Genomic DNA, 12,392 nt, shown 5'->3' on the forward strand with positions numbered 1-12,392 from the left:
CTCCTCCAAGTGGGGTTTTCGTATTAGCCATTCAAGGTGTTCACCCTGGGGACTAGCACTACACAACCACCTCCTAACTTATGTTTTTTCTCTTGTTTTTCAAAAGCTCGGGTTGAGAGCTTCACTCAAGCATCATTCCCATTCCCACAGATGAATATATATATATAGCAATATAAATACAAGTAATAAAGCAAGAGTAAAGAAACATAAATAATACAAGAGTAAACATAAATAACACATGAGCACAAGAATAAGCATAAAGAACATAATTATAAACATAAAGAACGTAAGAGTAAGCAAACAAAGGCAAACACTTAAACATAAACTAAACTAAACTAGGGTTGACTCTCTTAAGATTTCTACTTTTCCCCAGCAGAGTCGCCAATTCTGTAGCGCTAAAAATTACTCGAGGTGTCTACACACTCGAAAAAGAACAGAGTCGCCACCGATCTTTATTTGTTCCAAAGAGGAAAGGGAAAATATCGAATAAAACCCATGAATAAAAACAAATGGATAAGATGGTCATCGCAACCAAATTAGGGTTCGGGAGTCGGTTAAGCAAGGGGAAGGTATTAGCACCCCTCACCTCCATCGTACTCGATGGGACCCATTTAGCTAGTTTTATGAATGAGTGTTTGCGTAATGTTTGTGTTCTTTAATTTATTAATCAATAAGAGAAAAGGGGTTTTTATTTTTTATTATTGTGAAAGAAAAAAGAAATATTTTTTATTATTATGCTCGCCAAGACATTTGTATCTTGTGCCTACGTATTCCCTCGTGCAATGGGAAAGTCAGAGCAATCGTAGTTCGAATAAAAACTACGAGTTTGTTGGTTAATTTTATGAAGGATGTTTAGTGTTTGGTTCGAAGGATCAAAGGTGTTCAAGAGGTGTGCACCCCTTGTCACTCGATCACTTTGATTTAATTAAGAAAAAATTTTAATGTTTGGTTTGAAGGATCAAAGGTATTCAAGAGGTGTACACCCCTTGTCACTCGATCACTTCGATTTAATTAAGAACTAATTTTAATATTTGATTCAAAGGATCAAAGGTATTCAAGAGGTGTGCACCCCTTGTCACTTAATCACTTCGATTTAATTTAGAAAGATTTTAATTGTTTGATTCAAAGGATCAAAGGTATTCAAGAGGTGTGCACCCCTTGTCACTCGATCACTTTGATTTGATTAAGAAAGATTTTTAATATTTGATTCAAAGGATCAAAGGTATTCAAGAGGTGTGCACCCCTTGTCACTCAATCGCTTTGATTTAATTTAGAAAGATTTTAATTGTTTGATTCAAAGGATCAAAGGTATTCAAGAGGTGTGCACCCCTTGTCACTCGATCACTTTGATTTGATTAAGAAAGATTTTTAATATTTGATTCAAAAGATCAAAGGTATTCAAGAGGTGTGCACCCCTTGTCACTCAATCGCTTTGATTTAATTAAGAAAGATAACTTTTAAGGTTTGATTCAAAGGATCAAAGGTATTCAAGAGGTGTGCACCCCTTGTCACTTAATCACTTTGATTTAATTAAGAAAGATTTTTAATCGTTTGGTTCAAAAGATCAAAGGTATTCAAGAGGTGTGCACTTCTTGTCACTCGATCTTTCGGTACCGTTTAAAAAAAAATTTGTAAAAAAGAAACTCGACGTTGGATCGAGAATTTATTTGAAACGACTTGGCATTGGACCAAGTTTATTGTTCTTTATTGGATCGAGATTAATATAATGTTTTTAGTATTTTAGTAACTAATAAAAAAAAACTAAATTAAAAAAAAACATATTTTAATACATTTTTTTTTGACTAAAATCTACATCTAAACATATTTTTTGTATTTTGGACTATTAGAAATTAAAACAATAAAAACAAAAATAAAAGATAATAGCAAACAAACTTAATGGGCTAAAAAAAAGAAATGGGGGTGCATTATTATCCTGAGCGCTGGGCCTTTGAATGAGTAACAGGCCCATAAACACTCTATGCTGAACCGGGTCGAATTCAGACCCGATACTCTCTTTTCTTGAACCAAACTGAGTTCAGAAAAACCTAGCCCCCAAATAAACTATTAACCGCTCCTCACCCTCTCATGTTCGTTTCACGATTACGGCTTCTATTATGGAAAAAATGCAACAACAAATTCAACGTTCTCTCATCTCTCTCGCCGATTCTCATGTTCATTCTCTACTTTCATCTCAGTTCTCTCCGCTGCTATGGTTTCGCTCGGTCCTCTCTCGGTTCAAACATCAACAAATCGAAGGAAAACCCTTATCCCAAATCAATCCCTTCAGCCCCAATTGATTTTACTATGTTCATGGAGTTACAGATTACAAGCTACATGGTGAAATTTGAAAAGTAATTACTACAAATCAACAGATAAACGACTCGAAATACCTCAGGTAATCTTCTTCCCCCTCCGACTTGCTTCTGTGTTTGGTTTCTTCTTCTTCTTGCTTTTGAGATTCCCTTTTATTTGTTAAGCTGAAACAACCACGACAGCAATGGCAAGGACGTCCAAGGCGGCTCCACTTGAAGAAGTCGTGAACGATGAAGTGATGGCAAGCTGCTACGCACAGGGATTCCGTTGTGGTGGTTCACATTTAGCAGTGCTTATAGCGCTTCCAGTTTCGCGGTGATTGTTTCAAGGTGAATCCGAACTCCCTTTCTTTTCTCCTCCTTTGTTGTTTCCGTTACCGTAACTTTGTTGTGTTGATTCTGAACTGATGCCTACCTGTTGAGGGTGAGTTGAGAGATTTATGATTTGTTGTTGGAAGCTGTTTTTGTAGAGGTTTGTAAATGGAGGTTTGATTTGTGGTTGAGTGTTGACTGAATGAAGCAAGAGCTTAGTTTCAACTCAACCAAGCAGTGCTTCAATATGAAGCTCTGTTGATTCCGAAGAAAGAGTTCTATCGGAGGTTATTTTGAAATTTTAACAGAGTTTTAGCAAGGTTGCACTAGGGTTAGATTGAGAGTTTTTCTATTAGGTTTTCGTGGCTGCCGATTCTCTTTTCCCTCAATGATAATGAATAGAGGTTTTTATAATCAGTAGGTTTGGATGTGATTCTAGGGTTGGATGAATTCAAACTTGGTTCGGAATCAAAAGGGGAAAGTCTGTAGGCTAACTTTTGTGCAGCAGTTTTTGTTTTATCATTTCCTTTGCAAATTCTGATGCAGGCAGCAGCATAGGGAGAACAGGGCAGCAGCAGGGCAAGAGTTTTGGACTGTTTCTACTGCACTTTTTTGGACCTTTGGGGCAGCAAACTTTGGGCCCTTAGAGCTTAGGTTTAGGGACTGAATTCATGTAATAACTTGTGTAATTCCAATGTAATCTCTCAATAATTATTTCAAATGACCATTTCATTAGCAAAAGTCTTGTAATTTTCAAGTGAACTCTGAATGAAGCTTCTATCTTTTTGTAAGATATAATTGCAATTGAATACAATTTATTCTTGAAGTGTTCAAATGAAATTAAAATGAGATCTCTTTTTCTTGTAAGATGTAAAGCTATTGGGAATTGAATGGAGAGTGGAACCTTGTGACTTGAAATGGCTTCATGTTTAGATTCATGGACCTTGTATTTAGATGACAAGTATCTCTTATAACTTAAAGAAATTATCTTATAAGTTAACCTATAATATTGTCAAAAACATACAAACTTTGTCTCTCGAATTCTTGAATCAAACATTTGCCTTTCTTTTGCGAAATTGACACTTAATCTTGAATTCTCAAACGCAAAGAAGCACAACCTCACCCTAAACCAATGATCATGACCAAAATGATTCTTGAATTCATAAACTGAATCAACATATTGATGAAATAGAAAAACCCTGATTTCTTTCCACTAGAACCAACACTCGAATCACGCTTAATTGATATACCCAGCTTAAACCATGCAAAAAAAAAACCGATTTTGTACGAATGTCAATTGTTTGAACTCATGTCTTAGTGAGTGAATGAATGATATGCAAATGATCTAGTGGAATAAAATGTATGGGGCAAAAATTGGGGTATGACAGTCGCTTCCCAAGTGAATGGCGACTATCAAGCCAAAAACGATCTACTAGTCGAATACCTGGCCATGGTCAAGGAGAAAATAAAAAACTTTGCTCAAGCCAAGGTCGAACATGTCCCTCGCGAGCACGACGCGCGAGCAGACATCCTTTCCAAGTTGGCGAGCACCAAGAAGAAAGGGAGCAACCGATCCGTAATTCAAGAAACGCTCCCCCGAACAAGCATACAAGCGACCACCCAACATACTACGATTCTACAAGCGGAACATGCTCGTGTGATTCGGAATACCCCGAGATCTCGTCACCGACAACAGAACACAGTTCACAGACAGAAAATTCCAAGACTTCGTCGCTTAACTCAGTAGGAAACAACATTTCACTTTTGTCGAACACCCCCAGACCAACGGGTAAGTCGAAACCGCCAATAGGGTCATCCTCCGAGGACTCAAGCGACGCCTAGGAGAAGCGAAGAGGGCCTGGGTCGAAGAACTCCACAGCGTTCTGTGGGCTTATCGAACCACCCCCCACTCGACCACAGGAGAAACTCGGTTCAGATTAACTTACGGGACCGAAGCCGTAATCCTGGTAGAAATCCGCGAACCATCTCGTCTCACCGAGCTCCCTCTCGAAGAGGAACTAAACGATGAAGCTATGAGGGAAGAACTCGACATGGTCGAGGAGATACGCCATGGAGCATCACTCCGAGAAACCAAAATCAAACAACAAATCACTCTTCGCCACGACGCGAAGGACATCAAACGCGAGTTTGAGGTCGGATCTCTCGTCCTCCTCAGAAACAAGAAAGACTCGCGCGAAGGCAAACTTGCTCCCAATTGGGAAGGCCCCTACCGTGTCTATGAAAAAACCGAGCACGGAGCCTACTACCTCGAAAACCTACTCGGGGAAAAACTTGCTCGACCATGGAACGCCGAAAAACTCCGTCAGTACTACAGGTAAAACTTACATCAAAGTCACCGACCACCGCTCGGCAACGACGCCACCTGGTCGGCCAAGAGACGCGTCTCGGTACAGACGATTCTTCTCAAACATCACAAATCGCGTCGCTGCTCCCACCGAACATCTGCTCGATTCGACGGGGAAACCTACATCTAGCTTCGCCATCGTAGTACCACACTGGCCGGACCCCAGCTCGCGATGGATAGTCCGCGCTATGAGCTCTTGGTTCCGAATGCAGCCTCGAATTCGCTTCAGGTCGGGAATATACCCCACCTACCCGATTCGTTCCCTACACAATCGGATGACAAATACTGGTCGAGCATAAGAAAGCAAACACACAACGAATTGATAAAATAAACGTACAAACAAAACACAATTACCAATCACTGAAAAGAAGTGCATTACAACGGCTCGAAGGCCCCAAAAATACCGGGAAAACGCCCATTATACAAGTCATACACGGCTCTAAGGCCGACAAAATCTTGGCACGCAGGCCAGAAAACAAACAAGAAAATACAAACCAATCACACATCACCACCATCATCGTCCTTACCCCCATTATTTCCGCCACCTTGCCCGTCCTGCCCGTCTTCCCAATCATCAAAGTCCAGGTTCGCCTCAATCCTGCCATTCACAACTTTGTTATACGGGCTAATCCCTACAATGACCAAACGTGGGTTGAGGACCCGCAGTTGATCCACAGCCGCCTTGAAACCAACCCCCAGGGTGGCGACACAGTCCACTTCGAGCTCCCTCACCTTCCCCAACAGCTGGGAACGAGTTTCCAAAGCCTTCTCGTCCTCCGCCTCATCGGCCGCGGGAAGATGAGACTCCTCCAACTCGGCGACCTGTTCCCACAACCTCTTCTCCTCGGCTTCCAATTCCCTGACCCTGTCCTAATCCTTGTAGAGGTCTTCGACAACATGAGTGTGAATCTCATACTTATCTTGGTAGTTTTCGAAATCATGTTCCAATGTTTCTACTTCTGTAGTAGGACGTCATAATCCTTCTGGGGACAAACCCTCTGAGAATTTAGAGCCATGGCCAAAGCGGTCACCCTCATCATCCCCTCGACGTCCTCGGCCAGATCATTTTCCCGAGCCACCCTGTCCCGCTTAATTATATGTTTCACCTCATCCCTCTCCAGCAAGAGATTCTTTCTCGAGAAAAGCCCTCGGTGCAAGGTGCAAGGAGGCAGCACGATGTCGTCGTCAGTAGGGTTGTCGTTGATCAGGGGACGAATCTCGGGAACCCCATCAGTCCTTTGTTTCCTCTCAGTCGGAGAACTCCCCGGCGTAGTCCCTGCCGAGGAAGGAGAACTACAGCCAACACCAGCCGCAGCAGCCGCTTTAATCTCCTCGACGCGAGTCCTCTTCGCCACTCCCTTTACGGTCGCCTTGTTCTTCGCCCTCATCTTCACAACTTTGTCATGCAAGTCAGCCATTTGTCCCGCAAAACAAAAGAAATTAGCAACAAAGAAGTACAAAACAAACAACCAAATAGTTTCCTCACCAAGTAAAATCACTGCATCCCCGTCAGTCTCACACTCGAGGATAGCCTTGGTATTGATATATCGAGGTTCGAGCATAGGCCCCCCATCCTCGTCAAACAAAGGATCCCCGTTGGGCAACATGCACACAGCCGGCCTAAACCCATCCACAAAGGTGACGAGCCTCCGGTCCCTGAAGATATATGCATCGGTCCCCTTCTCAAAATGGTCGTATTGCCACTCCAATGGAAACCGAGCAGAAGGACCCGCCTTTTTCACCCTATCCTGGTAGTATTCGAGGATCTCAAACAAATGATCATCAGCCTCAAGAGTAAAAGGTTTGACCATGAAGTATCGGCTCTTGAAGTGCTTGATGGAATCCTGATATATAGCGAACAGCTTCTTCGGTTGCTTAAAACATACCCAACTCCATTTGCCATCCCCGTCGCGCAACCTCTGAAGATGAAACACTCTAAAGAAGAGAAGCAGAGTTGCATCGACCTCCAAGAAGCCGCACACGATTTCAAAAGCCCTTAGAAAAGCAAAGGTGTTGGGATGAAGCTGGGACGGACACAACTGCAACCACCTAAAAACGCTTCGCTGAAAGTGCGTGAAAGGAAGCCTCAGCCCGGCCTCCTTGAAGACGAACTCATACATAGCAAATCGAGGACTGGCATAGGCCGAGCAGATCCTCTGGTGAGACTTCGGCGCGAAAACACCCCATGAAGGGTCCATGCCCGGCCCAAGGTCTTCGAGAACGTTAAAAGCTTCCTTAGGAAGCGCCGTAAAGCGCGAGGCGATTGTTTTAAGGGCGACGGCCACCCAATCCTCAAGTTTCCTCGGGGAGACTTCCACAACTAGAACTTCTTCATCTTGCGAACAACCAATCGCCTCATCTTCGTCAAATATGTCGAGGACAGCATCGTTCCGGGCTTCGTCGTCCATTTACCTGAAAAGTAGAGGAAACAATGAATTCGACTTGTCAAATCCACCCTTCCACCGCAAGTCAAGTGAAAGGGCGAGGAGAACAGGCGAAGAAAAGCTCCCACCTATGACCGACATCACCGAGGCACTTTTCGGTGATGGCCGGGTCTAGCCGGCTAAAGTCCGACAATGACGCTGGCCCTCAACGACCAACTAAACAAAATACTCAAATAACATCCTCGTCTCACTCAAACTACCCTAGGAAAACGCGCGCGCCATTCATAGATTACTCTCACAACGTGCTCGACGTACACATTCGGCTCCCCTCCAGGCTCATGGTCTATTCGGCTCACGTAACCGTTTTCCCTCGTCAACCCTAAACCTCCCTCGGCAAACACATACAAAATATTTACCATTTCCTAACCCGCTCGGCATACTCATAGCTAAATCTCCTAAATCTGAAGTAAATATGAAGGAGAAGACGAGGACACTTACTTGAGATAGCAAAGAAGGAACACACGATGGGAGGTGAAATCCTTGAGCGAGTCTTGGGAGAAATTCAAATGTTAAGTGACAAATGAATGACCTCCTCACTCTTTATATAGTGAAAGGAGACCAAAGGGCGCCATGATTGCCTAGGGAGCCTAAGAGACGCAATCATTGCCTACGCCCTAAAGAAGGCTCCCAGCATGGGGAAACGCGAAAGGCACCATAAAGTGCATTGGGAAGCCCAATGAGGCACAATTAATGCCTGAACCAAAAAACGGCGGAATAATGATGACGCTCCAAACAGTCGCCACCTGTCAGTCAAAGCCTTACAAGACAAATCGAAACATTTCAATTTAAGACCAACAACAGCTCCGTCCACCTCCTCGGCCAAACTATGCACCGTCGAACCGATTGTCTCCTCGGCCTGAGCGTCTCTCCACAACAACTCCGCTCCCCGCGAGCCGAGGACCCAGTCTACAAGAAGACCTTAGTTTTCCACGAACGCTCGTTTGGATATATGCTCGGCCAACCCTTAGCGAAAGTCGTCACTCCCACGGGACTAACGACTTGGGGGGCTCCTGTTCTGGACTAGGCCGAGCAGGCCCAACTCCCCTTGCCAGCCGAGCAGGCCCAATCCATTTGGGCCCATTTCCTTGTTACCGTTACGAACTGGTCAAGCACAAAGACCACGTGTGTAACACTTCAGCGAAGGATCTGGTCAACCACCTCTGAATCCTACGCCACGGTCATCCAGAACGTGAGTTACCTGCTGACTCAGCCCTAGCAGAGGTTGTTTTAGCAGTTTCCTAGCACGTGGGCCTCCAATTGGATTTGGCCCAATTAGGAGACCTTGGCCCAGCGCTGGGGGCTATAAATACCCTCTTTCACTAGAGGGTAAGGTATTCATTCTCTACTTCTTAAACCCTCATTCTCTCTAATAGCTTCTGACTTTAGCATCGGAGAACCTTGCAGGTACCCCCCCCTTTTTGTTCATCAAGCCAGATCCAGCCGCCTTGACGATCCATTCTGATCAGGTTAGATCAGATATAGTGTAAAATGTATTTAGTTATACATATAAATTTGAAATGAGTTACTTAATCATAAAATTTAACAATAATCATATAAACTAAATTGTATTATATAACTCTAAAAAAAGGAACATGTGAGATGGAAAAAGAAGAAAAAAAATTGACATTTGAAAATAAGATTTTATCTTTCAAATAAAGACAATTGTTGATTAAAATAAAATAGATATTGTCCTGATTAGGGATGTTCAAAATCAAACCGGCCCAATAAAAAACTGCAAAATCGAATCGAACCAAATCGAAACCGCAAAAAATTATATTTTATTCGGATGTGTTTGGGTCATTTTCTAACAAACTGCGTAGTTTAGTTAGGTTTGCGGTATTTATTTTATAAAACAGTCTGAACCAAATCATACCACATTATGTTACAAAATCTTATTACTAATAATATATATTTCTCTAATTTTTTAGAGAAATCAATTATTATGTGTATATTTTATCATATTCTATGTATGATATTTCTTTTAATTTATATATCATAAAAAATAAAATATTATTAATTTATAAATACTATTTTGACAAAATATATGTTATCGTATTCTTTTTATAATATTTATTTACGAATGCAATTTCATGTATATCATTCTTTAGACCTAAGATAAAATTATAAGACGTGTTTTTATGTATCAAATTATAAACTTATTTTGACAATTATAAATTTTTTTATGGTAATGTATGAATAATTAAACACAAAATTATATTTTCCTCTATATGTGTATGTATGGCTCAATAATTTTTTTAAAAAAAAAAACCGAACCAACCGAACTAATCCAAACCGCATTAGTTTGGTTTTGTTTGGTTCGGTTTTATTTTTGAAAGTCAATCGATTCAAACCGAACCGCACTTTTTTTCTCTTGCGGTTCGAATGATTTTTAGAGTCAAAACCGTTCAAACCGCACCACGAACACCCCTGATCCTAATAGTGAGTGATTCATGAAAAAAGTTGAAAAAGTAAAAAAAAAAAAAAAAAATGTGATGGAGTCATGTGTCACGTTTAGGGATGGCAATGGGCAGGGTTTGGGCAGGGTACTTTAGTACCCGTCCCCATACCCGCAGTTTAAAAGAATCCCCGTACCCGAGCCCAAACCCGCATGGGTATCAATATTCATACCCGTACCCGTACCCTTTGGGTACCTCAATGCCCATACTCGTACCCGTTTACCCGCATTTATAGTAAAATTAAATTATTTAATTACAAAATATCATATAGTTTAAGTCTTTTTAACAATATTAAAAAAATTATGCATGTTATTATTGAGTTAAGAAACAAATAAATACTTTTATTAAAATGTGTAAAGATTTAATAGCGATATATTTTTAAAAAAATTAGAAACATGCATTTTTTATATAATAATATAAATAAAACTATATAAACATGTGGTGCGGGTATGTGGCGGGGTGGGTAGTAAGGTACCCGTGCCCGCACCCATACCCGTATATTTTAATGGGTAATTACCCGTGCCCGTACCCATTTTTGCGAGTTTTTACCCTACCCGATATGGGTATTTTTGTGGGTACCCACTGGGGATGGGCCAAATTGTCATTCCTAGTCACGTTGAAGTTGATTTAGAAAAGAAATAAGTGACTCATTAGCGAATTATTGAATAGAATTTAAGTATACATGTAACTTTAAAATGAATTATTTGATTGTAAAATGATCAATAATAATATAAAATTAATTATATTAAATAATCATAAAAAAATGTTTGTAAAATGAAAAAAGAAAAAAATTGACATTTAAAAAAAACAATTTTATGTCACAAATAAAGGTAGTTATTAATTATAATAAAATAGATATTTTGCTGACCCGTGAGAAAAATAAAAATTTTGACATTTGAAAATAAGAATTTTGTGTTTTAAATAAAGGTAATTGTTAATGAAGTAAACTATATATTTATTAATAGTGACCTGTGAGAAAAAGAGAAATTTTAACATTTAAAAATAAGAATGTTGTGTCTCTAATAATGATAATTGTGATTAAAATAAAATAAATATGTTCTTGATAGTGACGTGTATGATGGAAAGTTAGTTGTGTGTGCGGCTATTGGATATTATCCAATTTGATAAAATAAATTCTTAATTTTATTAAATTTGAAAATAGATTAATTAATATTTTTATTAATAATAAATAAATAAAATTGCTTAAATATATCGTAAAAACAAAAACAAAAATGTCAACATTGTATACATTTTTATACTAATAGCATAAACTAATATTGAAATAAATAGTATGCTCTATATAAATAATTAAAAATATAAGATAAAATAGAGAAATAAAAATTTATAAATAAAAAAATTAGTAAAAATAATGTGACTCTTACTTAAAATTAATAATGAGATTATACTAAAATTAATGTTAAAATTTAATTCCATTTCCTTTGGTGAAATAAACTTTATTTTCCAAAAAATGTGATTCATACTTAAAATAATGTGAAAATATATTTTTAATTTTCTTTAGTAACATGATTATTTTTTAAACTTTTATTAATTTGTAATATTATTATATCGTACAACTAATTTTTTAATTTACTATATTATTATATTATATAATTAATAATAAATAAGTTTAATGAGAATGCACTATAGAGAAATATTGTAATTATAAAATATATAATTCTCTTCTCTTTGACCAAATTAAACATCAACGAGATTCATGATATAGTTTTGAAAGGTTATAGGTCCAATTTTTGAAATTTTAAAAAAAAAAGTTCATTTTAATAATTTAACATTACTTAATTATCATAAATAATTAATATAATTATAAATATTAATTAAATTAAATTTTAAAACAGAGGCACCAAAACTTAAGAAAAATGAAAATAGAGTGATCAAAATTGTAATTAAACTAAAATATTAACATGAAAAAGATCTACCTACAAGATCAAGAAACCCGATGGTTTACTGGTCTAACTAATAAATCGACTGGGTTACACTAATTTTTACCAGATCAATTGTCTATAAAGTCATATGATTTTACCAGACTACTTTATCCTCCAATCTTTGATTCACAGTCCGAGTTTTAAAACACTAAAATTTTCCTTTTGTTTACGTTTTTTCAATTGTTTTTGCTGCTCTTCTATTTTAGGATAGTAAAAAATTTCTGATGATGATTTACTTACCGATCATACAATAGAAAATAGCTAGATGAGAACTTTGGCAACTTTGCCAAGTTTCACCATTCTAGGTCCCATGCTAATTTTAAGATTTCCATTTTTAGTAATTTTCCTTCTGAAAAGCGCCTTCGTAGCCAGGCCTTTACCAGCGCTTTTTGGGGCAAAAGCGCTCTTGTACCCCACCCCCTATAGCAGCGCTTCTGAAAGCGCTTTCATAATCCCCCTATAAGAGCGCTTTTGAAAAGCGCTTTCGTAACCCCCCCCTATACCAGCGCTTTTAGAAAGCGCTTTCGTAACCCCCCCTATAAGAGCGCTTTTTTAGCGTGTTT

This window comes from Vicia villosa, linkage group LG2 (genome assembly GCF_029867415.1).
Source record: "Vicia villosa cultivar HV-30 ecotype Madison, WI linkage group LG2, Vvil1.0, whole genome shotgun sequence".
NCBI classification, from domain to species: domain Eukaryota; kingdom Viridiplantae; phylum Streptophyta; class Magnoliopsida; order Fabales; family Fabaceae; genus Vicia; species Vicia villosa.